The sequence below is a fragment of the Odocoileus virginianus genome, chromosome 3 (genome assembly GCF_023699985.2).
Source record: "Odocoileus virginianus isolate 20LAN1187 ecotype Illinois chromosome 3, Ovbor_1.2, whole genome shotgun sequence".
In the NCBI taxonomy this organism is placed as follows: Eukaryota; Metazoa; Chordata; class Mammalia; order Artiodactyla; family Cervidae; genus Odocoileus; species Odocoileus virginianus.
The window spans coordinates 24,899,407-24,926,555 of record NC_069676.1 but is presented as its reverse complement, the minus strand read 5'-3'; the positions used below and the strand labels follow the sequence as shown (position 1 = coordinate 24,926,555).

The following is a 27,149-nucleotide window of genomic DNA, read 5'->3' as shown; positions in this document are numbered from 1 at the left end:
CCTCCTGCTCTTCCCGCCGCCACCCTGAGTCACTGCCTGAGCAGCTCGGGCCGCCTGGCTCCCCGCGCTTGCCACCGATATTTGGCATTTGTACAACATGGCAGACATCGACAAGTAATTGGTACTTTTGAACCTTGGTGTGATACTGTAATATTGTAGCAAAGAACAGTCTGAACTTGATCAAGATTTGGATGATGTTAAAGAAGTAGAAGAGGAGGAGACTGGTGAAGAAACAAAACTCAAAGCGTGTCAGCTGACTGTTCAGATGATGCAAAATCCTCAGATTCTTGCAGCCCTTCAAGAAAGACTTGGTGGTCTGGTAGAAACACCAACAGGATACATTGAAAGCTTGCCTAGGGTAGTTAAAAGACGAGTGAATGCCCTTAAAAACCTTCAAGTTAAATGTGCGCAGATAGAAGCCAAATTCTACGAGGAAGTTCATGGTCTTGAAAGAAAGTATGCTGTTCTTTATCAACCTCTGTTTGATAAGCGATTTGAGATCATTAATGCCATCTATGAACCTACAGAAGAAGAATGTGAATGGAAACCAGATGAGGAAGATGAAATTTCGGAGGAGCTAAAAGAAAAGGCCAAGATTGAAGATGAGAAAAGGGATGAAGAAAAAGAAGATCCCAAGGGAATTCCTGAGTTTTGGCTGACCGTTTTTAAGAATGTTGACTTGCTCAGTGATACGGTTCAGGAACATGATGAACCTATTCTGAAGCACTTGAAAGATATTAAAGTGAAGTTCTCAGATGCTGGTCAACCTATGAGTTTTGTCTTAGAATTTCACTTTGAACCCAATGAATATTTCACAAATGAAGTGTTGACAAAGACATATAGGATGAGGTCAGAACCAGATGATTCTGATCCCTTTTCTTTTGATGGACCAGAAATTATGGGTTGTACAGGGTGCCAGATAGATTGGAAAAAAGGGAAGAATGTCACTTTGAAAACGATTAAGAAGAAGCAGAAGCACAAGGGACGTGGGACAATTCATACTGTGACCAAGACAGTCTCTAATGACTCTTTCTTTAATTTTTTTGCCCCTCCTGAAGTTCCTGAGAGTGGAGATCTCTATGATGATTCTGAAGCTATCCTTGCTGCAGACTTTGAAATTGGTCACTTTTTACGTGAGCGTATAATCCCAAGATCAGTGTTATACTTCACTGGAGAAGTTATTGAAGATGATGACGATGATTATGATGAAGAAGGTGAAGAAGTGGATGAGGAAGGGGAAGAAGAAGGAGATAAGAAAATGATCCAGACTATGACCCAAAGAAGGATCAAAACCCAGCAGAGTGCAAGCAGCAGTGAAGCAGGATGTATGTGGCCTTGAGGATAACCTGCACTGATCTACCTTCTGCTTTCCTGGAAAGGATGAATTTACATCATTTGACAAGCCTATTTCAAGTTTTTTGTTGTTTGTTTGCTCATTTTTGTTTTTGCAGCCTAAAATAAAAATGTCATATAATTTTAGTTCTCAAAAGATAATGTCTTAATTTTATACTAATTCAGGTAGAAGCAGAGCCCTAGCTTTAATTATGTACCCAGTTTACCATATTACTGAAGAAAAGGGTGCCAAATTTGGAAGAAGTACTACTATATCTACTAATAAGAAAGTATTTTTAAAAAAGATAAATTCTTAAATGATTTAATGGTTCTCATAGAAGAGTAAAAGGTTAAAATTTCATTTCCTTTGGTCATAACCAGACTGAAGGCCCCGAGCCTTACAGTCAATTCCAGTTCTTACTGCTTAAAATGTGTCATTTATTTACCCTTGCCTTTTGTTTGACTGTGTATTAAAATGGGTAGTACTGTTGACTTAATTACCTCACAGATGTGTTAAGGCATATTAAGTTAAAAATTTTATGAAATGTTTCTCAGTTGCATTAAAACCTCAAAACTTTGGACCTGTTGTACCATAAGTATGTGATATTCAACATCTTAATTATACCAAGGCTTGATATGAATAGTTAAACTGGTAAACCAAGTATAAGTACCTTTATTCTGGATCCAGTCGGGCAACACTTGTAGACCTTTGTGTGGCTCCTGTTTTAACAGAAGTAGGTAATGAGCAGCTGTTTCAAGGGGTCCTAGGATTTTTTCCAGCTATTTTAATTCTGACTATATTGTAGTAAATACTATAGAGGTCATGGAACTAAAGTGGAAATAAGACCATTGTTAGAGGCGGGAAATGCCATTAAATTAGGGACTGTAGAGCCACATTTAAAATACCTCAGGCTAAATACTGTTACTTTTGGGGATGAATATTAAAGGTTTGACAGAGTGGACTAATTGGGTTATAATTATAGGAAAGCCTAGAATTCCTGGTTTTAATAAAATTACATTGGGCTCATTTTTAGAGGTGATAGAGCTTCTGTTTTAAAAATTTAGTATTAAGGTCTTAGAATATAAACACATTTTGTTATTTGTATAGTACTATCCATTCCTCCTGAAATTTTAAGTACCTACTGGAAATCCTTAACCAGTTGCAGTAGTTCATAAAAAATGCCATGAAAACACCTTCTGTTTTTCCTCTTCATTTTCAAAATGATTTTGCTTGTTTTAATTAGACAGTCTGCGGTGATTTTCTTTTTTTGTACCCATAGCTCATTTGAACACGGCTTCTTCTGAACTAAAAAATTTTAATCTGAAGATAGAATCCCATTTTTAATGAACTTAAAAGTAGCAGCAAAACTCTTCCTTTAGGAAATAGCGGTTGCCAAAGTGAAGAGATAAATAACTATTTCATGTAATATTGGGGGAATATGGTCTGCAGAGGAATTTTTTTTTTAAATAAAGTTGGAGTTTCAAGGGATATCAGTGTTCATCAATGCCATCTCTCCAGTTTCAAGACGGTTCTATTCCATTTTAGAAATTTGACATATGTAATTTGAAATCCTTAATAAAATTTGCATTTAATTTAAAAAATAATAATAATAAAAGTCATGGTCTACTTTCTTACTGTCTGCTTCACTTAATGGGGCCTCCCAGGTTGCACAATGATTAAGAATCCTCCTGCCAATGCAGGACTCACAAGAGACACAGGTTCAATCCCTGGGTCAGAAAGATCTCCTGGAGGAGGAAATGGTAACCCACTCCAATATTCTTGCCTGGGAAATCCCATGGACAGAGGCTAATGCTCCAAAGTAGAGTATAAACACTGAGCTTTCCAGAGTACACAGAAGAGGACTTGGTTCAAAATTATAACCACGCGCTGAGAGATTGATAGGTTGACCACGTACATAGGTAAACTGGGGCTTCCCTGGTGGCTCAGATGGTAAACAGTCTGCCTGCAAGGCAGGAGACCTGGGTTCAACCCCTAGGTTGGGAAAATCCCCTGGAGAAGGGAATGGCTACCCACTCCAGTGTTCTTGCCTGGAGAAATCCATGGACAGAGGAACCTGGCAGGCTACAGCCCATGGGATGACAAAGAGTCGGACACAACTGATTAACTAACTAACGTACACATACATAAACTTACAGAGGGGCCAGACTCATTTCTATACACCATGACATTCAAGTAACAGCATCATATTGGCTTGGATTATCTGGATGAATGTAACAAAAAAGGTTCTGGCTAACTTTAACAAAGAAAAAAAATTTTTAACTTTTTGGAAGGAAATGAGGTAGGTAGTACATCAAATGGAAGGGTAAAATGAGCAACCAGATCTCAGGATGGATAAAACCCAGAGTAACGCTGGGAAACAACGAACAGTCTCTTCAGAACTGTCAGAAGGATGAATCATATTTTTTATCTTAAGCCCTTCTGCTCAGGTTGAGGTTCACATGGAGACTGCATGGAGTGTGAGACAGGAAGGTTCCCAGTGCTGGAGGCCAGGCAGGCGTCACAAGTGGCCGTCCACCACAGCTGTAAATGGACGCACTTGTTCATGACACACTCAATGGCATGAAACAAAGAAACAACATTATCAGGGTCAGCCCTTAAAAGCACAAGTCCGTCAAACTGCTTTTCATTTCGTGGCAAAGCATATTCTGCTCCAACACCCACATTTGGTGAATTTTATTCCTTTTAGAAATTTCTCACTTCAGTATCTAACTTTCACAATGAACATTGCCTAGCTTTCATTCTCCACTCTTGCTCATGAAGTAATTCTGATTAATTCTGTTTATCATGAAGAAAAGCAAGATAAAGCTACAGGAAAGGTCTCAAAAAAAAAAAAAAAAAAGGCATTTCAACCACATCAATGCTGTCCAAGAGAACTTTCTGCGATGATGGAAATGTATATCTGGATTGTCCAATATGCAAGCCACTGGCCATATATGGCTATTGACCACTTAACTTATAACTAGTAAGACTGAGAAAATTAATTGTATTTAATTTCAATTACTTTAAATATAAATTTAAATAACCAAATGTGGGTAGTAGCTACCATACTAGACAGTACAGAATAGATACATAATCTTCAAGAAATTCCTTGTTCTATTTATTTTGAATCTATGTGGCCTTTATGTCCTGTCACATTCATGTGTACCATGAATGTGAAATATTAAAAGCCAAATTAAATATTTTTCTGGGAAAGTTTAAAGGAACTCTGAACCTATTGTATAAATACAACAAGAAAGTCACCTTGTGGGTAAACAACTTGCATCAGGTCACCCAAAACCAAAACCATCCCAGATAAATACAGAAAGCTGCAGGAAGTCCCAAGTTCTCTTTCTCTCTCTGGGTTTCCCTAGGCATGTGACCCTGGGCAAGCCAGCTTTCTCTTTCTTGAAAGGAAAGGGTATAGACTAGATTGATTCAGGTTCCTTTTCCCACACTAAAAGCCTTAATTTCTTTTTTCCTTTCACTAAAATCTAGAAGCTATAAGACATGGTTCAGGCTGGTAAGTGAGTAAAACTTGCCTGATGAGATCTGGAGCAAATCGAACAACACATGTCCCAGCAAGTCATGCAACAGGGAATGTTAGCCCATCATCCGGAGATTCTGGTTTCCAAAAAGACCCCAGAAATCCTTTATTGTTGGAATCTAAAACTGTTTTTAAGAAAAATTCCTGTGAGCTAAACAAATCTCATCCATGGGAAAGATGCAACATAGATTGCTTCAGGTAGATAATAGCTAAAAACCTGAGACTCTCAAACTCTGTCCCAGCACACGACCCCCTGCCCCCCATACACATACATACTTCAGAATTTCATGACCTTCTCCACAATCCCATATTGTTCTCTGTTTAAATGTTAATTTCCAAATTCCTCTCTTCTAGGTTCCAAACAGAATTTAAGTTAAAATACCAATTGTTAGATCAAGCCATGACACTGCTCTGATTGTGAAGGTGACTGTTTCTAATAACCAGAATAGAGAATAAAGTTGTAATATGTCAATGATAACCAGCAGATGCCCCATCTCTCATTTGTCATTTGTGATGCTATTAAGGAAATTCAAGTCTTCTCTGATTCATTAAATTTGTGTTTTACGGGAAATACATTCAACTCGTTCTCAGACCAAAGCTCAAATTTTCAAAAATTTAACCTTTCCCTGAAGCTGTACTTCACGCGTCAACTCCACAAATCCTACTGCAGTGAAGGAGCAGAAACACCAGGTGGCAGCATGATATCATTAAAGACACTCAGACCTTGAAATTGAGGTACATTGATAAAATTTGTCTTGGCACAGTTAAATCAGTCCTCCGGCCTTCTAGATCTCTTCTTAGTTGATAATTTATTTAGAATTTATTTTTTAATCAGTTATTACTGTTATTTGAAATTTATTATTATGGTGATTTAGCCATTAACCTGAAATAGGCCTTCAATTTTTGGAAGGTTCAGTTACCAACATCTTTGGTGTTAAATGGTATAAAATCACATAAGGAAATTTTTTAATAAATTTGTTTTAAGCAATGCCTATTTTTTTTTTTAAATTTTTATTAGTTGGAGGCTAATTACTTTACATCATTACAGTAGTTTTTGTTATACATTGAAATGAATTAGCCATGGATTTACATGTACTCCCCATCCCAGTCCCCCCTCCCACCTCCCTCTCCACCCGATCCCTCTGGGTCTTCCCAGTGCACTAGGCCCGAGCACTTGTCTCATGTACCCAACCTGGGCTGGTTATCCGTTTCACCCTAGATAATATACATGTTTCAATAAGCAATGCCTATTATTAATCTATTTGTTTTATAGACACCTGGGAGTGATAAATTTTGCATTTTGGAAGGGAAAGTCTGGGTGGTTAAGACTCATGTTCTTGAATCCCAGTACTATATAGTCTAGGAGATAGCCTAGATAATAAGCCAAGAACCTCTTTTAAAATCCAAGGATTGCACTTCCATGTATTCTGGAAATGAAGCCTTAGTCAGATATCAACTACAATGCTTAAAACCTGCCCCCCAACGACTGAGAATCAGAGACTCTCCCATCCTCCCTGCCTTCATCCACACACGCTCCACTTTGTTTTCAGTCTGCCACTGGAATTTGCCTTCTCGAAATTCAAACAAATAGTTTATTCTTACCACAATAAAAAAAAAATTGTGTATGGGTTTGTAAATTAAAGGGTTTCCTAAATGACTCAGTGGTAAAAGAATCTTCCTGCCAATGCAGGAGATACAAGAGATGCAGGTTCTATCTCTGGGTCCGAAAGATCCCCTGGAGGAGGAAATGGCATCCCACACCAATATTCTTGCCTGAAGAATCCCATGGACAGAGGAGCCTGGTGGGCTACAATCCATAGTGTGTCAAAGAGTCAGACACGGCTGAAGCAACTGAGCACGCACACATGCACGCACATGTAAATAGAAAGACAGATATACATTTTGCCATTTTCTACTTAACAAGTAATAATAATTCCTTAATATCATCGAATATCCAGAAAGTGTTCTAATTTTCCACTGTTTCCCTCAACTGAAATGTCCTCAATTCTTAAAAAAAAAAAAAATTTTTTTTGCATACCTTTTATGCTTCCTGTCCCTCTCCATATACAATCACATCTGGCTGAATTCTCACATTTGGACTTGGGAATCCTTTGCTGGGAGGAGCAGGGCCAATGCCAGAAGCAGGTGCTGCCTGAGGCTCTTTGACCCTGAGGGTTCACTCCCAAAGTGACCCCTTCCCAAAACAAAAGACAAATCTGCCCCATCTCCATTCTTAGAGGAGGCACAGAAGCAAATTCCTGGCAATGTAGAATAGCCATTTTTATCCCCGATTCCAGAAATTATAGTTCAAAAATAACAGTCAACTCTAAAAGGACCCTGATACAAATGAGAAATATTTTAACTAGAAAGGGAAAACCACATCTCTCTTCTTCTTTTACTCTTTTCATTTAACAAGGCAAGAAACTAATACATTGACTCATTCATTTCATGCTAGTCCCACAAGCCCCTTAGAAAACCTTAAGAAGTTATGAACTCTCTCTGCACCAAAAAATAGTTGACATGCCCTAATGCAAAGAGCACATATTTTCTGAGGATTGAGGGATGGAGGACCTACCCTTGGCCCCAGTGTAAGAACCTATGGCGCTTTCAACCTCTGTGGCCTGTGAGAGTTGTACTGTACACCCAGGACAATACACATACACATTAAGCCAAGCAGACTGACAATCTGTCTCCTTAAACTAAATACCAGTTTCTAGCAGGTTTGTTTGTTGTCTGCTTGTCATTTTATTTTGTATTGTTCTATTTTTTCCACACAAGGCTGGGAGAGCTGTAGTGTAACTGAGAGCCATACAGAAAACCACATTCAGGAAAGCAAGTCAGAAAGCCAGGGCAAAGGTCTAAACTCTCAGATTTTCTTGGTGGGTGAATAAATTGGGCAGTTTTGAAAACCTACAAAGAGACTTCAAATTCTGCACATGCCTTGACCTGGCAATCCTACCCTGGCAATCCTACGTCTAGAAATTTATCCTAAGGAAATAATTGTGACTGTGCAGGTGATGGTACCCAAAGGGCAGTCATTAGAAATAAACTGTCTGACAATTTTGAAAATGTTAAACCAACTATGGTACATTCATTACACAAAATAATATTCAGCCTTTTGTACTGACTTGATAAAGGTTAGTGATAATATTAAAATAGGTTTGCTATATTAATAAGTAGGAAAAGCAGATTCTAAAATAGTCTATGCTATATGATTCTATTTTGATAACATATCCTGAAATGATATACACAAAATGGCTAATAAATGATTGATGCCTCCAAATGATAGAATTATGGTTGGTTTTATATTTTGTCCCTTTTTTCCTTTGAGTCTAATTTCTTCTTACCTGTATTTTTCCAAAGATATTGTTTTTATAATTAAAAAAAAAGTTAACAAGTATGTTCCAGACATAAATACAGTCTGAGGATCCTTGCTTATTAAAGTCAGAGCCCCAAACAGACAGGAAATTTGGAAAGCAAGACAGGTAGGCCCCTGTCTTGACATAAGCATCAATATGGAGATTGAAACCAAGGCAAACTCTATTCCAACACAGCAAGATTTCAAGGTACAGGCCCAGAAGGAGAAATCCCAAGAGGCATGGGTCATGTCAAGAACCAGAGATGCTGCAGGTAAAGAGGTGCAGTGGTATTGACACCTACCCACACCCTTATTTTTTCCCTTCTCCTGAAGTGATTCTTGATATATAAACTCTCTTTATATAAAGCTAATAAGGAAATAAATCCAAGTTCCTAGAGCTTTATAAAAAGTGGCTCACAAAGGAGAGGGTGGGACGAATTGAGAGAACAGCATGGAAACACACACATTACCATATGGAAAAGAGATAGCCAGTGGGAAGTTTCTGTATGACTGAGGGAACTCAAACTGGGGCTCTGTGACAACCTGGGGGGTGGGATGGGGTGGGAGGTGGGAAGGAGGGTCAAGAGGGAGGGGACATACGAAAATTTATGGTTGATTCATGTTGATATATTGCAAAAACCAACACAATATCCTCCAATTAAAAATTAATAATTTAAAGTGGCTCCCAAAGTCTTAGCCTGGGGAAAAGAAAATTTTTATTTTTGTATGCAAATCCCTGCCCAAGTCCAGAGAAAGCTGCCACATGTAGAGGAGAATGCAGCACTTTCCCCAATAAATAAGATGAATAGCAAGTTCCAGTTTCTCTGGCAAAGATATTTTTTAAAAAGGGCTTTGTTTCATATAGAACATTTGAACCTGTTCCTCTGTAAGTCTGAGCACTTTTAACTCAGACACTTATTAATATCCCAGAATAGGTCCTTTAGATATGTGAATCTCAATTGATTTTTCTCCTATAATCCATGTCTCTAGTCTTGCCTGCCTTTCACAATGGGCTCAAATGCTCTAAGACTCCATCTCCAAAGCACGGATCTCTGCAGAGGCCATCCACAAACCCATCAATGATACTCTTTTAAAAAAAAATCACAAATTCCTCATTTCCTTGACTCAGAGACTACCCCTTGTGACAACATTAGCTAGAACCAAAAACTTAGTGTCATAGGTATAGTAATTTGATTTACATTTTGAGCTCCCAATTTGTGAAGATGGTAAAAATTCAGTTCTTATTAATTTGGAATTCTTTCCTTTTAATTGGTTGTATCTAAGTTTGGGGGAGTTTATATAAAGCCAAGGCCTCGGGACTTCCCTGGTGGCACAATGGGTAAGAATCTACCTGCCAATGCAGGAGAAATGGGTTTGATCCCATTGTGGGATCAAACATGCTGGGAAGACACCACACGCTGCAGAGCAACTGAGCCTGTGTGCCACAACTACTGAAGCCCAGGCACCCAGAGCCCAAGCTCCACAGCAAGAGAACCCACCACAGTGAGAGGCAAGGAAGAGTAGCCCCCGCCAGACACAACCAGAGAAAGCCTACGCAAAAGCAGTGAAGACCCATCGCTCAGTCGTGTCCGACTCTTCGTGACCCCATGGACTATTCAGTCCATGGAATTCTCCAGGCCAGAATACTGGAGTGGGAAGCGTTTCCCTTTTCCAGGGGATCTTCCCAACCCAGGGATCGAACCCAGGTCTCGTACACTGCAAGCGGATTCTTTACCAGCCGAGCCACCAGGGAAGCCCAGGAATACTAGAGTGGGTAGCCTGTCCCTTCTCCAGCAGATCTTTCTGACCCAGGAATCGAATCAGGGTCTCCTGCATTGCAAGCGGATTCTTTACCAACTGAGCTATCAGGGAAGCCCTAAGACCCACTGCAGCCAAAAATAAAAATAAACAAATATATTTTTTTTAATCCTCTCTTAAAAAAACAGAAAGCCAAGCCTTGAGAGGCTCTTGTATCATCAATCATGAAGGTATCCCCCAAGTTGCACCCAGCTGCCCCAAGGGCTGAGAGGATACACACCCCCTAAAGGCAAAGAAAGTGAGTCAAAGTTTGCAGATGTTCACGGACCTTATGCCAGTGGTTGTTCCCTCAAACTAAACATCAAATGGTCTATCCACATCTGATGAATTCCATGAGGGACGGAATCTCTACCCTAGACAGAAAAAAAAAAATCATTCCATAGATTCCACAACTAGTATCTATCATGTTTTGTTTTGTTCTTTGGCCATACCACTTGTGGGAACTCACTTCCCCCTCCAGGGACTGAACTTGGGCCCTTGGGCCTTGGTGCAGAGTCCTACCCACTGGACCAACCAGGGAATTCCCATTTCTATTGTTTTCTTTACCCAAGTATTTTTCCTAAATCTTTTTGTACCAAAAAGTTAGTTTTAACTCATCTTTATTCAACTCTCTGAAATCTTCCAATATTTTTTATGCTTGAATGGTTCTAAATTATATACTCTGGAATAAAATTAATTTAGACTTAGCATGTACTTTATCTGGCTTTAAGTCACATTGGTATGTATGCCATCTTCCCAAATGATATATTATCTCAAGGCTAACACTAGGATCTTTGCAGGACATTTTTATTCCTCTGTTCCCCTGTCAATCTACACTGCAGTAGGTGTCCAATAACTGTGGACCTTGCTATGATTCACTTGCAACTAAAGATCTGTCTAGTCAAAGTTATGGTTTTTCCAGTAGTCACATACGGATGTGAGAGTTATACCATAAAGAAGGCTGAGTGCCAAAGAATTGATACTTTCAAATTGTGATGCTGGAAAAGACTCTTGAGAGTCCCTTGGACTGCAAAGAATTCAAACCAACCCATCCTAAAGCAAGTAAACCCTGAATACTCATTGGAAGAACTGAAGCTGAAGCTGAAGCTCCAATACTTTGGCCACGTGATGCAAAGAGCCATCTCATTGCAAAAGACACTGATGCTGGGAAAGACTGAGGGCAGGAGAAGGGGGTAAAAAAGGATGAAATGATTGGATGGCATCACTGACTCGATGGACATGAGTCTGAGCAAACTCCAGGAGATAGTGAAGCACAGGGAAGCCTGGAATGCTGCAGTCCATGGGGTCACGAAGAGTGGGACACGACTTAGCAACTGAACAACAAGGCAGCAGCTGCGTACCCTGTCCAGAGTGTGGGCTGTGACCTCTGAGGACCGGCTTTCAACAGCTGCTCTGCCGCGATTAACAGACAAGCTTAGTGTTCTCCCTGCCTTAGCGTCCTCTTCTGAAGAATAAAGTAATAATAATATCTGTCACACAGAGTTGTTTAGAGGATTTAATGATATAATGTATATCACACACAGAAAAGTATGCAGACACAAATATAGACCATTTTTAACATTTCCATGAAATCAAGTTATAAATCAGGCCATTCTAAAGGGAATCATGTTTTCTCACACTACTCTACAGAAGTGCTACACACCTGTATAGCTTTCTTGGGTTGGGGTCAGGGTGGTGTAAGGGATTGTTTGTTTGTTCATTTGTACAAAGATTGGCATCAAACGACTAATGGCTAGGCCAGAAAAATTCTACAAACAACAATTAATTACAAAGATGTAAACCTTTGTAATTAATCAAAATAGTAAAGTGACTGAAGTTTCATATAAATACACCAACCAAACCTCTAGTTCTGGAGATAAGTAAAACTTCATCTTAAGAAATCTTGCCACCAACACTCACTTTCACTAGATGGCAATGCCCATATATACCAGGATATAAAATATAAAAAGACCCATATGAAGTTGTACATGCCTTCATTTAACAGTACACTCCAGAGGGGGAAAAATACTCATGTATTTTATATAGAGTGTACCAGACAGTTAAGGAAGGCTTACTCTTTTGACAAAGACCCTAAGGAATTATCATTTGCAAGGTATATTCCTTTGAAAATCTGGATACTGACTCTTTCTGGTTTGCAAGATACAATGTTGAGGTTTTTGTCTTCTGAAACCTCCTATGAAAAAGTCACTGCTCAGAGACAAGCAAGGACTCTTTAGTCAGGTAACTACATGTGTGTTGATTTAAAATCCTTCCAAAGATAACCCTCTCTGCTGTGAAGAGGCCTTCTTAGCACTGCACAATTCATTCATCATCTTTAGTTTCTGTTGAAAAAAATTTAGCTGTTCACCTCTCTCTAAAGATCAAACCCACTGTGTTCAAGACAAATTGCTTCCTTCTTAGAACTTTAAAAAAATATATTTACTTCTAAGTCCTAATGAAGATATATGACTTCAAAAGCTATAAAATAGAAGTCCCAGATACAGCATGAATCCCAGGAAAGGTCAGCTAGGTTGTAGACATAAGAGGTTTCTGCTGCCTTGAATCAATCCCTCAAAGTGTTCCTCCAAGCTCTCTGCAGTCTGTGCTAACCAGCAGCCTTGGGGGGGTCAAGGAAGGGCCATCTGTTGGAAATGACTTTCACCTCTGAGACAGCAACCGAACAATGAGATGATTCCTTTTTCCTGCAAAGGAGGATGCTTCTACACTCCTTTCACTCAATATGTTCAGAGGGGGAGACCAAAATGGCAGCAGAAAATGCTTTCCACAAAAGATGCAATAACAATTCTCTTTACTCAAGCCCTTAGAAGAGCAGTGGCTAAGAGCTTTCTACCAGACAAGGAAATAGTCTGAGACATCAAGGTCCAGAAGAGTTCAAATCTCCACCACTCAATCAAGTACAAAGGCAGCACTTTGAAAGACTTATACCAGCTCCCTCTTTTCTCCCTGAACCTCACTGATGCACATCTCAGTCAGAGGTCTTCACAGCACCTTTATGGAAAAGTGAGGGGGACTTGAAGGGTGATCCCAAGCAATTTTCAAAAGGCCATTCAGCAAGACAGTGGCAGATAAGGAAGCATCTTCCCGATTCTGATAACTACATTTCATTTTCTCCTAACACAAATATTGATCCCAGAGGCCTAACCATTAGATTACCACAGTAATACAAATTGCTCTTTTTAAGAAACCCAGTTGAAAATGCTACATGGAAAAGTAAATTACCATCTCAACAAGAATCTTTATTGTCTTTAGCACACTCCAGGCCTGAGGAATCACTCCTGACTGTGGGAAGTAGAGATTCGGGTCAAGTAGTTTTCAGACCTGACTCTTTAGAAAGCTCTGGGGGAGTAAGGAGAGCCAGATGGGGCTCTGCCTTCCAACCCCAACTTCAGCCAGAAAAGCTCCAAGCGCGTCTGCTCAAAGGCACTCATAGTTTTTAAATATGTTCAACAATCTAAGATAATTTAAAAATGGAGGACTTCCCTGGCATTCCAAAGGTTAAGACTCTAAGCTCCCACTGTAGGGGGTAAAGGTTTGAGTCCTGGTCCTATTCAGGGGGAGATCCCACATGCCAAGTGGCACAGTAAAAAAAAAAATGAAGGAAAAGAAGCAAAAATAAGCTAAATAACTAAAGAGAAGCATGGGTGAAAGAATGAGTGGTAGATAAAGAAACAAAAGACCTATACATAGAAAACTATAAAACACTAATGAAAGAAATCAAAGAGGACACAAACAGATGGAGAAATATACCGTGTTCATGGATTGGAAGAATCAATATTGTCAAAATGGCTATACTACCCAAAGCAATCTATAGATTCAATGCAATCCCTATCAAACTACCAACGGTATTTTTCACAGAACTAGAACAAATAATTTCACAATTTGTACGGAAATACAAAAAACCTCGAATAGCCAAAGTAATCCTGAGAAAGAAGAATGGAACTGGAGGAATCAATCTGCCTGACTTCAGACTCTACTACAAAGCCACAGTCATCAAGACAGTATGGTACTGGCACAAAGACAGAAATATAGATCAATGGAACAGAATAGAAAGCCCAGAGATAAATCCACGAACCTATGGTCACCTTATCTTCGACAAAGGAGGCAAGGATATACAATGGAAAAAAGATAACCTCTTTAACAAGTGGTGCTGGGAAAACTGGTCAACCACCTGTAAAAGAATGAAACTAGAACACTTTCTAACACCATACACAAAAATAAACTCAAAATGAACTAAAGATCTAAATGTAAGACCAGAAACTATAAAACTCCTAGAGGAGAACATAGGCAAAACACTCTCCGACATAAATCACAGCAGGATCCTCTATGACCCACATCCCAGAATTTTAGAAATAAAAGCAAAAATAAACAAATGGGACCTAATGAAACTTAAAAGCTTTTGCACAACAAAGGAAACTATAAGCAAGGGGAAAAGACAGCCCTCAGATGGGGAGAAAATAATAGTAAACGAAGCAACAGACAAAGGATTAATCTCAAAAATATACAAGCAACTCCTCCAGCTCAACTCCAGAAAAATAAATGACCCAATCAAAAAATGGGCCAAAGAACTCAACAGACATTTCTCCAAGGAAGACATACAGATGGCACAAAAACACATGAAAAGATGCTCACCATCACTCATTATCAGAGAAATGCAAATCAAAACCACAATGAGGTACCATTATACGCCAGTCAGGATGGCTGCTATCCAAAAGTCTACAAGCAATAAATGCTGGAGAGGGTGCGGAGAAAAGGGAACCCTCTTACACTGTTGGTGGGAATGCAAATTAGTACAGCCACTATGGAAAATAGTGTGGAGATTTCTTAAAAAGCTGGAAATAGAACTGCCATATGACCCAGCAATCCCACTTCTGGGCATACACACCAAGGAAACCAGATCTGAAAGAGACACCTGCACCCCAATGTTCATCGCAGCACTGTTTATCATAGCCAGGACATGGAAACAACCCAGATGCCCATCAGCAGACGAATGGATGAGGAAGCTGTGGTACATATACACCATGGAATATTACTCAGCCATTAAAAAGAATTCATTTGAATCAGTTCTAATGAGATGGATGAAACTGGAGCCCATTATGCAGAGCGAAGTAAGCCAGAAAGATAAAGACCATTACAGTATACTAACACATATATATGGAATTTAGACAGATGGTAACGATAACCCTATATGCAAAACAGAAAAAGAGACTCAGATGTATAGAACTGACTTGTGGACTCTGGGAGAAGGCGAGGGTGGGATGTTTCAAGAGAACAGCATTGAAACATGTATATTATCTAGGGTGAAACAGATCACCAGCCCAGGTTGGGTGCATGAGACAAGTGCTCGGGCCTGGTGCACTGGGAAGACCCAGAGGGACCGGGTAGAGAGGGAGGTGGGAGGGGGGACCAGGATGGGGAATACATATAAATCCATGGCTAATTCATTTCAATGTATGACAAAAACTACTGTAATGATGTAAAGTAATTAGCCTCCAACTAATAAAAATAAATGGAAAAAAAAAAAAAAGAATGAGTGGTAGAAATCAGTATGTAAAGCAAGCAATCAATGTTTGGGGTTTAAAGAAGAAAAGAAGGTGAGCTTGGAAGGTCCTAGGACCCAAAAAGATGAGCACTTTCAAGAGGTGATCCTCATAAGGGCATAGCACAAACCCAAGAGAGACTTAGCTGATTGGCTTAACATTGGTCCCGCTTCCTTTGAACCTCATTTTCTTAAAACAGGTGAAATAGCAAACAGTACCATGACTGTTGACTTCCTTCATCATAAATACATTTACCCTCCTACAAATTAACATAAGAGATTCTTTTCCTTTTCTTCTCTTTCAGTTCTAAAATTCTCCTTTCCTGGGCTACCTCTTCAAACCCCAACTCTTCTGTGAGGTTTTACTCTGAACTAGTAAAACCAGTTTGGTCCCACACAATTTCATGTACATTATATTATCCAAAAGCATCAATTTAGTCTTGCATCTGTGACCAATTCTGTCTCGTGGAAAATGTCTAGAAAGAATACTTACAATAATACAAGAGATAATTTTAAACTGTGTGTTCCCTCCATACACTGATACAGTGGAATCAGATGATATAAGGATTATATAGCTAGAGGGTCCTTAAGAAACCATTCTAAGCCACCACCATCTTCATAGAGCAACGTCCTACACTGTTGACAATAAGATACAATTTAAAATGCATCCAGAGATAAACTTTAACACACATTTTAAATAAAATTGTTCCCCTGCCTTCTCTTCTCAGTTTCCATTTCTATATTCTGTCCTCATGTTTTTTATTTTTTATTTCTATTTGTTATGTTTTTACCCTTCTTTATACTCTTCTTGGTTTTGCATTTCCCCCTCTCATCTTGAAATGTCAAACCATCTTCTAGATTTTAACAAAAAACAACATTTTTCTAAGCTTCTACATACTAAATTCTTAACTGGGCCTCTGAGTTGCTTTATCCCAAAGTAGTCAAAGCCTACTAGCAAGTAAACAGTATTATTAACATCTCAGTATACTCTCACTCTTTTTTCTTTTATTTTCTTTTTCTTTTTGACTGTGCCTTTTGGCATGTGGAACTTTCTCAATCAGGGCTTGAACACCCACCCCCTGCAGTGGAAGTGCAGGCTCTTAACCACTGGGCCACTAGGGAAGCCCCTCACTAATTTTTCTATGTAGAAGGAGAGATAGGTTCAGAATCTTACTGACCACATTTTTTTAAACTTTTTTATTCAACAATATCTTTTGGACATCTTTCTATATCATTAAGCTAGACAAACATTGTTGTTTCCAAGCTTTTCTAGTATTTCATCATCCGTAGGCAATAACATTTAAATCAAGGATGAATTCTGCCTTCCAAGAAGTTGCTTTCTCCTCTTTAACTCACTATCTTTATAATTGCTGATCTCATCTTCCTAAAATACAGGAGGGATCATGCTTCTCTCCTTTTTATAATCCTTCTACTGCTCTTTGCTCTACTGCTCGAAATTCTTTCGAGGGCACACGAGCTATCCTCAAACCCGACTCTAGCCCAGGTTTCCTGCTCCATTCCCAGCCTCCCATTGCTCACAGCCCCTAACATAACAAACTTATCATTTCCTGATCACTGCGTGGAAATCCAAGCTTCTGTGCTTTTCCTGCTACCTAGAATGTCCTTCCCCATCTTTTCTACCTGGGAAATTCCCACTCCTCTTAAGATCCTCCTTTATGGCTTCCATGTCACCAAGAGAGTTCGTCGATTTCTCTTATGTGTACATGAAGCCATTTCTAAATTTCTGAGCAATGGCACTTATCATATTGTGTTATAATTTTTATGTATATGTTTATCTCTCCCACAATCCTGACTTTATCCTTAATGTTTTATACAGTAACTGCCCACTCAATAAAAATGTGCTGAAGTAAATTCAATCCCTCAACCTATGTACTGGGCTTACAACAATATAGGATAAAGCACTCAATCCAGTTTAACTTCTGAATCCCAAGAGAGAACTGTATTTCCACCCACCACATTTGTATCCCTGATACAACAACAGCAATTGAAACTGCTAACCTATTTTTCATCCTCCAGTTTCAACTCAAAGGTAACACCTCAGATATGCAGGGGAATAGTCTTAAGGATAGTGTCATTGATATTATTTCAACTCTTAAGACTGGTAGGAGGGAATGGTGAGTTCAGACATTATGTCCAACATTCTATTACTATCCACAAACATCCTGGAAGAGGCACCAACTGTGGGAGAAGTCAGTACTGTTCTGGGAAACAATACAAGCCTGACAACAGCATCTAAATAACATTTAGATGTGAATTTTGGCAAATATGAGGTATTTTATTCGTTTTATCATTATACATGACTTCCTTTTTCCTTTCCTTTCCAAGAAAGAATATATAGCTTCAGAACAGAATCAACCAAGAAATATCAAATGCCATAGTCTTAGTCTTAGATTGTGTTTTTGGGGTGGGTGGCGGCAGGGAGAGAAGCTGTCTAGATAACATTGGCTTCAGTGATATCAGTGTTCAGTTTTCAGTATCTTCTTAGGGTTCCTAGGTTTAGTGGAGCATGGTGATTCTTTTTTTCAGTAAAATAGAGTCCTACAGCACTGCAATACTAAACATGTTGTATTTTGGTTTGCTTTGTATTGTTTTCATTGCTTCTGATTGCCACTGATTTATTGGATGTTTGGCCTCTTAAGTGTGGTTTACATGGAAACCAAAACCCAATAAAATCAAAATCAACATTGCAATAAAGTGGGTCTGAAAAAATAAATAAGTGGTTCTAACTTAATGATACTCAATCTCAAGTTTCCCTTGAGAGTCAGTGAGAACCATTTTTCCTTTATTGTTCTATTTTTTTAAAAAAACTGTAACAAAGAAATAGCAAAGTGCAAAAATCATAAGTGCACAACTCATAAATTTCCACAAGCCAAGCCCATCAATGTAACCAGTACCTAGTGGGGCACCGCAAAACCCCACTATGTAACCTCTATCCTAGTCAAATTATAGATGAACTTAGCCTGTTTTCAAATTTTACATAAATGTATTCATACAGTGCCCATTCTTTTGTGTCTGGTTTCTTTCACTCAAAGTTACACTGGTGAGATTCATCTTTGTTTTTGCTTGTGGATACAGTGTGTTCATTGTTACTGCTATATAGAATAACCCCTTTTTCATTATTGTTTCAGAAGCATCTAAACAAACAAGGGTTCTGAGGAAATAACATGGATCCCAGTGTTAAAATATAAAAGCTTTAGTCAAAAGAGGAAATAGTGACTAAGATGACCTTTAGAAACAGCTTGAAGTCAATTGTCAAGAAGCAGCTGTCTGAAGAAAGAAGTGGAATAGTAAAAAGCAGTCTGTGAGATAAGCCAGAAGAGCAAGCTTGTAAAGAAATGCCCAGAACTGAGCCAGGGATCTTGGTTCAAAATATAATAAAATGTAGCCTTCTGAAAAGGTTTGATTTAGGTTGTCCCCGCCTCAGGTCTTCAGCAAAATCTTCCTCCACCTGTGGAGTTCTGCCTCCAAAGCCCAGTGGTTGTGAAGGCAGGGTCTCCATGAAAGATCAGATTACCGTATCTTTTCCACACGTTGTATAATATTTGACCAAACAATTCCTTGCATAAAAAGACATCTGCATTCTATTTCTGCCTTGATTAAACACAAGTTATCAAAAACTTCTTTGTAAGTCTTAGATACTACCATTATGGTGAACTACTGCTTTATAAAAGCTTATAAATCACTAAACCATTATTGCCAGCTAATTCTGATATTTAAGATGAAATTTTTACTAGTGCTTCTTTAAACTATCTTCATTTAAAACATTTTTATTGCCAATGCAGGAGACACGGGTTTGATCCCTGATCGGGGAAGATCCCACATGTCTCAGAGCAACTAAGCCAGCGTGCCGCAACTATTGCAGCTGAGCTTTAGAGCCAGGAGCCACAGCTACTGAAGCCCACTCACCCGAGAGCCCGTCCCCAACAAGAGAAGCCACCCCGACGAGAAGCTCAGGCCCTGCCACTAGAGAAAAACCCACCCAGCAACGAAGACCCAGTGCAGCCAAGAACAAATAAAAATAAATAAATAAATAAATAAATAAAACATTTTTATTCTATTATGAAAATGTTTATTAGAGTGATTGTCAAAATGTTCCCATAAATATTGATGTCATATTCTGCAAACAAAATATCCCTTTCTTCTTCCTTACAAAAATTCACACATGAAAAAACTTTTGCTAGTTTAAAAAACAATTCATTTGAAGTATTACATTTGCTATCATTTTAAAATGATAGTAATTGATTCCAGTGACCCAGAAAATATTTATTCTGAGAATCTAAGCTTTCCCCTGCATCTTTCTCCTTACATAAGTTTACCTAAACCTGTCACATATTTCAAGGGTTCTGGCTTAAAATAGTTATCAGGAATGAGAATATACACACTGAAATATTTACCTGGGTATTAGTATAAGAGTAGAAATTATTGTCAGCACATGAGTAATATGAATTCTTGCTTTAAAACAAAATCCACAAGTAAGAGGACACGGCACCCAAAATTCATTCATTAGCTACTAAAATATACTAAAATTAAAAATGGTCATAAATTAATCTAGCTCCTTCCATCAAAGGATGGAGTCCCTTTCATCACAATGACAGAGTCAACTTGTGACTGCTTTGATCCACAGGCAGAAGTGACACCATGTGACTCTGAGCTCAGACCTTAAAGAGGCCTTGAAACTTTGCTCTCACCTCCTGGACTTGCTGCTTTCACAAGAGAAAACTTGTGAAGGAGGATGTCGTGTGGAGCAAAGACAAGTCCCCTCAGCTGAAGTCCTTGACTGTGATGGGGAAACCATGGGTGACAAGTGAAATCCATTTCTCCTGCCTTCACTAATCAAGGTCATTTTAAGATGCCCTTCAGCAAGGGAAGGAGAAGTTGGGATGAATGGAGAAAGTAGCACTGACACTTATACACTATCATGCGTAAAATAGATAGCCAGTGGGAAGTTGCTGTATAATACCGGGAGTCCAGCCTAGTGTGCTGTAATAACCTAGAGGGGTGGGGTGAGGGGAGGGGAGAGACTCAAGCGGGAGGGAATATAGGTATAATTATGGCTGACTCATGGTGTTGTACAGCAGAAAAGAATACATTGTAAAGCAATTTTCCTCCTACATTGTAAAGCAATTTTCCTCCAACTAAAAAATAAATTTAAAAAAATATTTGCATGAAACAGAGAAAGAGACACAGATGTACAGAACAGACTTTTGGACTCTGTGGGAGAAGGTGAGGGTGGGATGTTTTGAGAGAACAGCATCAAAACATGTATATTATCATGGATGAAACAGATCATCAGCCCAGGTTGGGCACATGAGTCAAGTGCTCCGGGCTGGTGCACTGGGAAGACCCAATGGGATCGGGTGGGGAGGGAGGTGGGAAGGGGGATTGGGATGGGGAATACATGTAAATCCATGGCTGATTCATGTCAATGTATGGCAAAAATGACTACAATATTGTAAAGTAATTAGCCTCCCAATAAAAATAAGTGGAAAAAAAAAATTTGCTTGACCTTCAAGTAACACATAACCTAAGCAAAAAGATGTTTGCTCAAGTTATTGTCCAAGAAAGTGGACTCAGCTGTGTCCATTTCAGCTGAGTTGGTTAAGACCGAACAGGACCTCCGACCCTCCAGCTGAGCATGCTCAGAGTCATCTCAGTGCCATTTGCATATGCAGAGGCCTGGAGCTGAGTTATGCCTGTGCAGAGCATGATCACACCTTTTCCAATCACCTTTCCCCAGAGTCCCACACTCTCCATGCCTCAGATCCAGCCCATCAATATACCACTTCTTTATCCCATGAATATCCCAGCCCCTTACCCTGGGGAGGCATATTTAAGATTTGTTTGGTCTCCTTAGTTGGCTGCCTTTGAATAAACCCACTCTTTGCTGCAAACCTCACTGTCTTAGCATTTTGGTGTACTGTGTGTCAGGCAAAACAAACCTCGTTTGGTAACAATAATTAATATACGTGTCAACTCACCTGGCCTAAGAGATGCACAGAAAGCTGGTAAAACATTATTTTGAGTGTGTCTGTGAGGGCAGTTCTGGAAGAGATTAGCATTTGATTCAATAGACTGAGTTAAGAGAATCTGAGTTATCCAATGTGTGTGGGCATCATCCAACCCATTGGAACATAAAGGCAAAGAAAGGGTGAATTCTCTCTATTCTTAAACTGGGACATCCATCTTCTCCTGTCCTCAGTCATCAGAGATCCAGATTCTCACCCTTTAGGCTTGCCTGGTTCTTCAGCCTGCAGATGGCAGATTGTGGGACTTCTCAGCCTCCATAACTGTGTAAGACAATTCCTATAATAAATCTCCTCTACTATGTTTATATGTGGGCTTCCCAGCCAGCACAATGGTAAAGAATCCCCTGCCAGTGCAGGAGATGCAAGAGACACAGATTCAATCCCTAGGTTGGGAAGATCCCAGGAGTAGGAAATGGCGACCTACCACATAATTGACTACTGAAAAAAATCCATGTATTAGTGGACTCACATACTTCAAATCTGTGTTGTTCAAGTCAACTGTGTGTGTGTGTGCTCAGTCACTCAGTCATGTCCAACTCTTTGTGACCCCATGGACTATAGCCCACCAGGTTCCCCTGTCTGTGGGATTTTCCAGGCAATAATGCTAGAGAGGATTGCCAGTTCCTCCTCCAGGAGATCTTCTCAACCCAGGGATTGAACCTACATCTGTGTTTCCTGCATTAGCAGGTGGATTCTTTACCACTGAGCCACCTGGGAAGCCCTCAAGTCAACTGTACTAACCATCAATCAAACCTCAGAAGACAACTTCTTAAATACACTCCAAAAGGACAGCAAAAGAACTGCCTACCTGAATCCAGCCCAACTCTTTTTTTCTTCTATTTTTTGGCCTCACCCTATGGCATGTGGGATCAAAATTGCCTGACCAGTGATTGAACTCATGTACCCTATAGTGGAAGCACAGTGTCTTAACCACTGGACTGCCAAGGAAGTCTCCAGCCCAACTTTTTGAACAAATAAGTTTTTGATTTAAGCCACCAAATTTTTTAAATTTATTTCTTTTAATTGGAGGCTAATTATTTTATAATATTGTGGTGGTTTTTGCCATAGATTGTCATGAATCAGCCACAGGTGTACATGTGTCTGCCATCCCGAACTCCCCTCCCACCTCCCTCCCCATCCCATCCCTCTGGGTTGTCCCAGTGCACTAGCTTTGAGTGCCCTGTTTCATGCATCAAACTTGGGACAGGTGATCTGTTTCACATATGGTAATAAACATATTTCAATGCTATTCTCTCAAATCAACCCACCCCCGTCTTCTCCCAGAGTCCAAAAGTCTGTTCTTTACATCTGTATCTCTTTTCCTGTCTCGCATATAGTGTCGTCATTATCATCTTTCTAAATGCCATATATATGTGTTAATATACTGTATTGGTGTTTTTCTTTCTGGCTTACTTCACTCTGTGTAATAGGCTCCAGTTTCACCCACCTCATTAGTACTGACTCAAATTTAATAGCAGAGTAATATATCCTTGTGTATATGTACCACAGCTTTCTTATCCATTCATCAGCCGATGGACATCTAGGTTGCTTCCATGTCCTGGCTATTGTAAACAGTGCTGTGATGAACACTGGGGTACACGTGTCTCTTTCAATTCTGGTTTCCTTGCTGTGTATGCCCAGCAATGGGATTATTGGGTCATATGGCAGTTCTACTTCCACACTGTTCTCCACAGCAGCTGTACTAGTTTGCATTCCCACCAACAGTGTAAGAGGGTTCCCTTTTCTCCACATCCTCGCCAGCATTTATTGTTTGTAGACTTTTTGGTAGCAGCCATTATGACTGGCATGAGATGGTACCTCATGGTGGTTTTGATTTGCATTTCTCTGATAATGAGTGATGCTGAGCATCTTTTCATGTGTTTGTTACCCATCTCTATGTCTTCTTTGGAGAAATGTCTGTTTAGTTCTTTGGCCCTTTTTTTATTGGGTTGTTTATTTTTCTGGAATTGAGCTGCATGAGGTGCTTGTATATTTTTGAGATTAATTCTTTATCAGTTGCTTTGTTTGCTATTATTTTCTCCCATTCTGAAGGCTGTCTTTTCACCTTGCTTATAGTTTCCTTCATTGTGGAAAAGCTTTTAAGTTTAATTAGGTCCCACTTGTTTATTTTTGTTTTTATTTCCATTACTCTGGGAGGTGGCTCATAGAAGATCTTGCTGTGATTTATGTCAGAGAGTGTTCTGCTTATGTTTTCCTCTGGGAGTCTTATAGTTTCTGGTCTTACATTTAGATCTTTAATCCATTTTGAGTTTATTTTTGTGCATGGTGTTAGAAAGTGTTCTAGTTTTATCCTTTTACAGGTGATTAACAAGTTTTCCCAACACCACTTGTTAAAGAGATTGTCTTTTCTCCATTGTATATTTTTGCCTCCTTTGTCAAAAATAAGGTGTCCATAGATGCATGGATTCATCTCTGGGCTTTCTGTTTTGTTCCACTGATCTATATTTCTGTCTTTGCGCCAGTACCATATTGTCTCAATGACTGCAGCTTTGTAGTATAGTCTGGAGTCAGGCAAGTTGATTCCTCCAGTTCCATTCTTCTCAAGATTTCTTTGGCTATTTGAGGTTTTTTGTGTTCCCATACAAATTGTGAAATTATTTGTTCTAGTTCTGTGAAAAATACTGTTGGTAGCTTGATAGGGATTGCATTGAATCTAAAGATTGCTTTGGATAGTATGCTCATTTTCCCTAAATTGATTCTTCTAATCCATGAACATGGTATATTTTTTCATCTATTTGTGTCACCTTTGATTTCTTTCATCAGTGTTTTATAGTTTTCTATATATAGGTCTTTTGTTTCTTTAGGTAAATTTATTCCTAAGTATTTTATTCTTTTCATTGCAATGGTGAATGGGATTGTTTCCTTAATTTCTCTTTCTGTTTTCTTATTGTTAGTGTTATGAATTGTTAGGAATGCAAGAGATTTCCATGTATTAATTTTATATCCTGCAAATTTACTATATTCATTGATTAGCTCTAGTAATTTTCTGGTGGTGTCTTTAGGGTTTTCTATGTAGAGGATCATGTCATCTGCAAACAGTGAGAGTTTTACTTCTTCTTTTCCAATCTGGATTCCTTCTGTTTCTTTTTCTTCTCTGATTGATGTAAGCCACCAAATTTGATGAAGTTTCATTTCACAGCAAGAGATACCTGAGACAGGCACCCAGAACCCATTTTATTATGTAACATAACAACTGACTAAGGAAAACTGGCTGATGTATTTGGAATTTTACTATCATATCTCCAACTTTAAACCTCTACAGCACTTTGCTGCCATATTTAGGCCCAATGTATTTCTAATCAGGACAATTCTAGTTGACTCCTGACATCTGTGTCTGCCCCCATTTACTTCCTATACCAGTCTAATCTCCATGTCACCACCAAATTATCTAGGATCCTAATTAAAATTCTCCCTGCTATTATTCTTCCATTTAAACATTTCTGTCTATTGGATAAAATTCTGAACCTCCCTTTCAAAACACTTTATAATGAGGCTCTTATTCCACCAACTAGGGTTGCTCCCAAAGGTGGGCACATACCATGGCCTAGAAAGTTCCTCACAACATCTGTAATGCCAAAGGAAACACTGGGGAATTAGGTGAAGCACTTAACAGGAGACTGTGTCACCTTAAAGTTAGTGGAAATCTGCATGGAACTGCCCAGTATAACCACAAGTGAAATCACAGGGCAGCCAACAAAATGTGAATCAACTAGCCATTGTCACTGCTGTTCCATGTCTGAGGTCATATCTGAAGATCCATTTCTTTGGGCAGTCTCAGGAATCCTTATATCAAAGTTCTCCTGGAAAAGTCCAGGAGCTCCCAGTTGTGCAATCCATGGGTTCCCATGAGTCAATAATGGGATAATTGATATCATGCATTTCTTGATCCAGTGCAGAGAAGAACTCAAACATCACTTCTTGCAAAAATGGATATGCTGAACTTAGCCAAGAGGCAGCAAAAGCAAAAATAAATGGGACCTAATTAACCTTAAAAAGTTTTGCATAGCAAAGGAAACTACAAAATGAAAGGACAACCTTCTGAATGGAGAAAATACTTGCAAGTAATATGATCAATAAGGGATTAATATTCAAAATACATACGCAGCTGATACAATTCAGTATTAATAAACAACCCAGTTTAAAAATAGGTAGAATATCTGAATAGACATTTTTCCAAAAAAGACATACAGATGACCAACAGGTACATGAAAATAAGCTCAACATTGTTCATCATCAGAGAAATGAAAATCAAAACCAGTATGAAAAACTGCCTCATACTTATCAGAATGACTGTCATCAAAGAGATTATAAATAACAAGTGTTAGAGAAGATGTGTAGACGGGACATCTTCCTACACTGCTGGTGGGAATGTAAATTGGTGCAGCCACTGTGGAAAACAATAGGGAGTTTCCTCAGAAAACTAAAAATAGAACTACCATGTGATCAAGCAATTTCACTCCTGGGTGTATCTCAGAAGAAAACAAAAACACTTACTCAAAGAGCTGCACTCCAGGGTTCATAGCAGCATTATTTATATTTGCCACAATACAGATGCATCCTAAATGTCCATCAGCAGACAAATGGATAAAGAAGATGTGGTATATCTTCAAGATAAATAGACAGGAGATTAAGAGGCACAAACTATATATAAAATAAGCTATAAAGATATATTGTACAGCACAGGGAATATAGCCAATATTTTATAATAACTAAACATGGAGTATAATCTATAAAAATTTTGAATCACTATGCTGTACACCTGGAACTAATATTATACTGTGAATCAACTATTCTTCAATAAGATAAAATTTTTTAAAAACACAAATTGAATTATATTCTAAAACTAACTGTTCAGTACTTTTTAAAGAGTCAAATCAAGTTTAATGAAAGGCAAAAACTAAGGGGTATCACAGACTGGAAGCTAAGGAGACATTAATTAAACACAACATGAGAATCTGGATTGAACTGCAGACCAAGAAAAGAGCACTAGCAGAACAATTAGAAAATTCACATACAGTCTATGTGTAAGGTAATAATATTGTATCAATGCTAATTTGCTGATTTTGATAATTGTGGTACAGTTTCACAATGTATTATCACTTGAGGAAACTGGATGAAAGGTTATGAAAATTCTTGGTATGTTTGAAATATTTTGTAAATCTGAGATGACTTAAACCTTCAAAATAAAAGGGTGAAAAGTTTTAACTATTAAAATCAATAGGATAGAAGACGATGGAAAATTTAAGAGGAACCTTGAAAATAGATTACAAATGTTTTCTGTCCTATTTAATTGGCGATTGGCAGACCAGAGCAATGATTGGCCACATCGGTTTGGGGCCACCCTACACCACTCCCCATACACATACAACTTCTCAACTCTGTTTTGATTTTAATGCATCACAAAATCCTCAGAATTTCAAAATAGCATTTCTCAAAATTCAATTTGGTCCTATTGTATAAAATATCCTGTATAAATACTTCTTACAAAGGGT

At 38.8% G+C, this 27,149-nt stretch overlaps 1 long non-coding RNA gene and 1 pseudogene across 12 annotated transcripts in view; one reads left to right on the top strand and one right to left on the bottom strand.

Annotated features, from left to right (window-relative positions):
- Positions 1-27,149, bottom strand: part of LOC110128585 (uncharacterized) — a 146,402-nt gene that overhangs the window by 87,935 nt on the left and 31,318 nt on the right. Inside the window, exon 3 of one of the 12 annotated variants that reach the window (XR_011486782.1) lies at positions 2,004-2,052. The exons of 10 other annotated variants lie outside the window; for them this stretch is intronic. This is a non-coding gene — a long non-coding RNA (uncharacterized lncRNA). Of the gene's footprint in view, positions 1-2,003; positions 2,053-26,151; positions 26,262-27,149 lie in introns of all 12 variants that reach the window. One more of the 12 variants, XR_011486789.1, reaches the window with a different exon arrangement.
- Positions 254-2,359, top strand: LOC110128582 (nucleosome assembly protein 1-like 1; annotated as a pseudogene).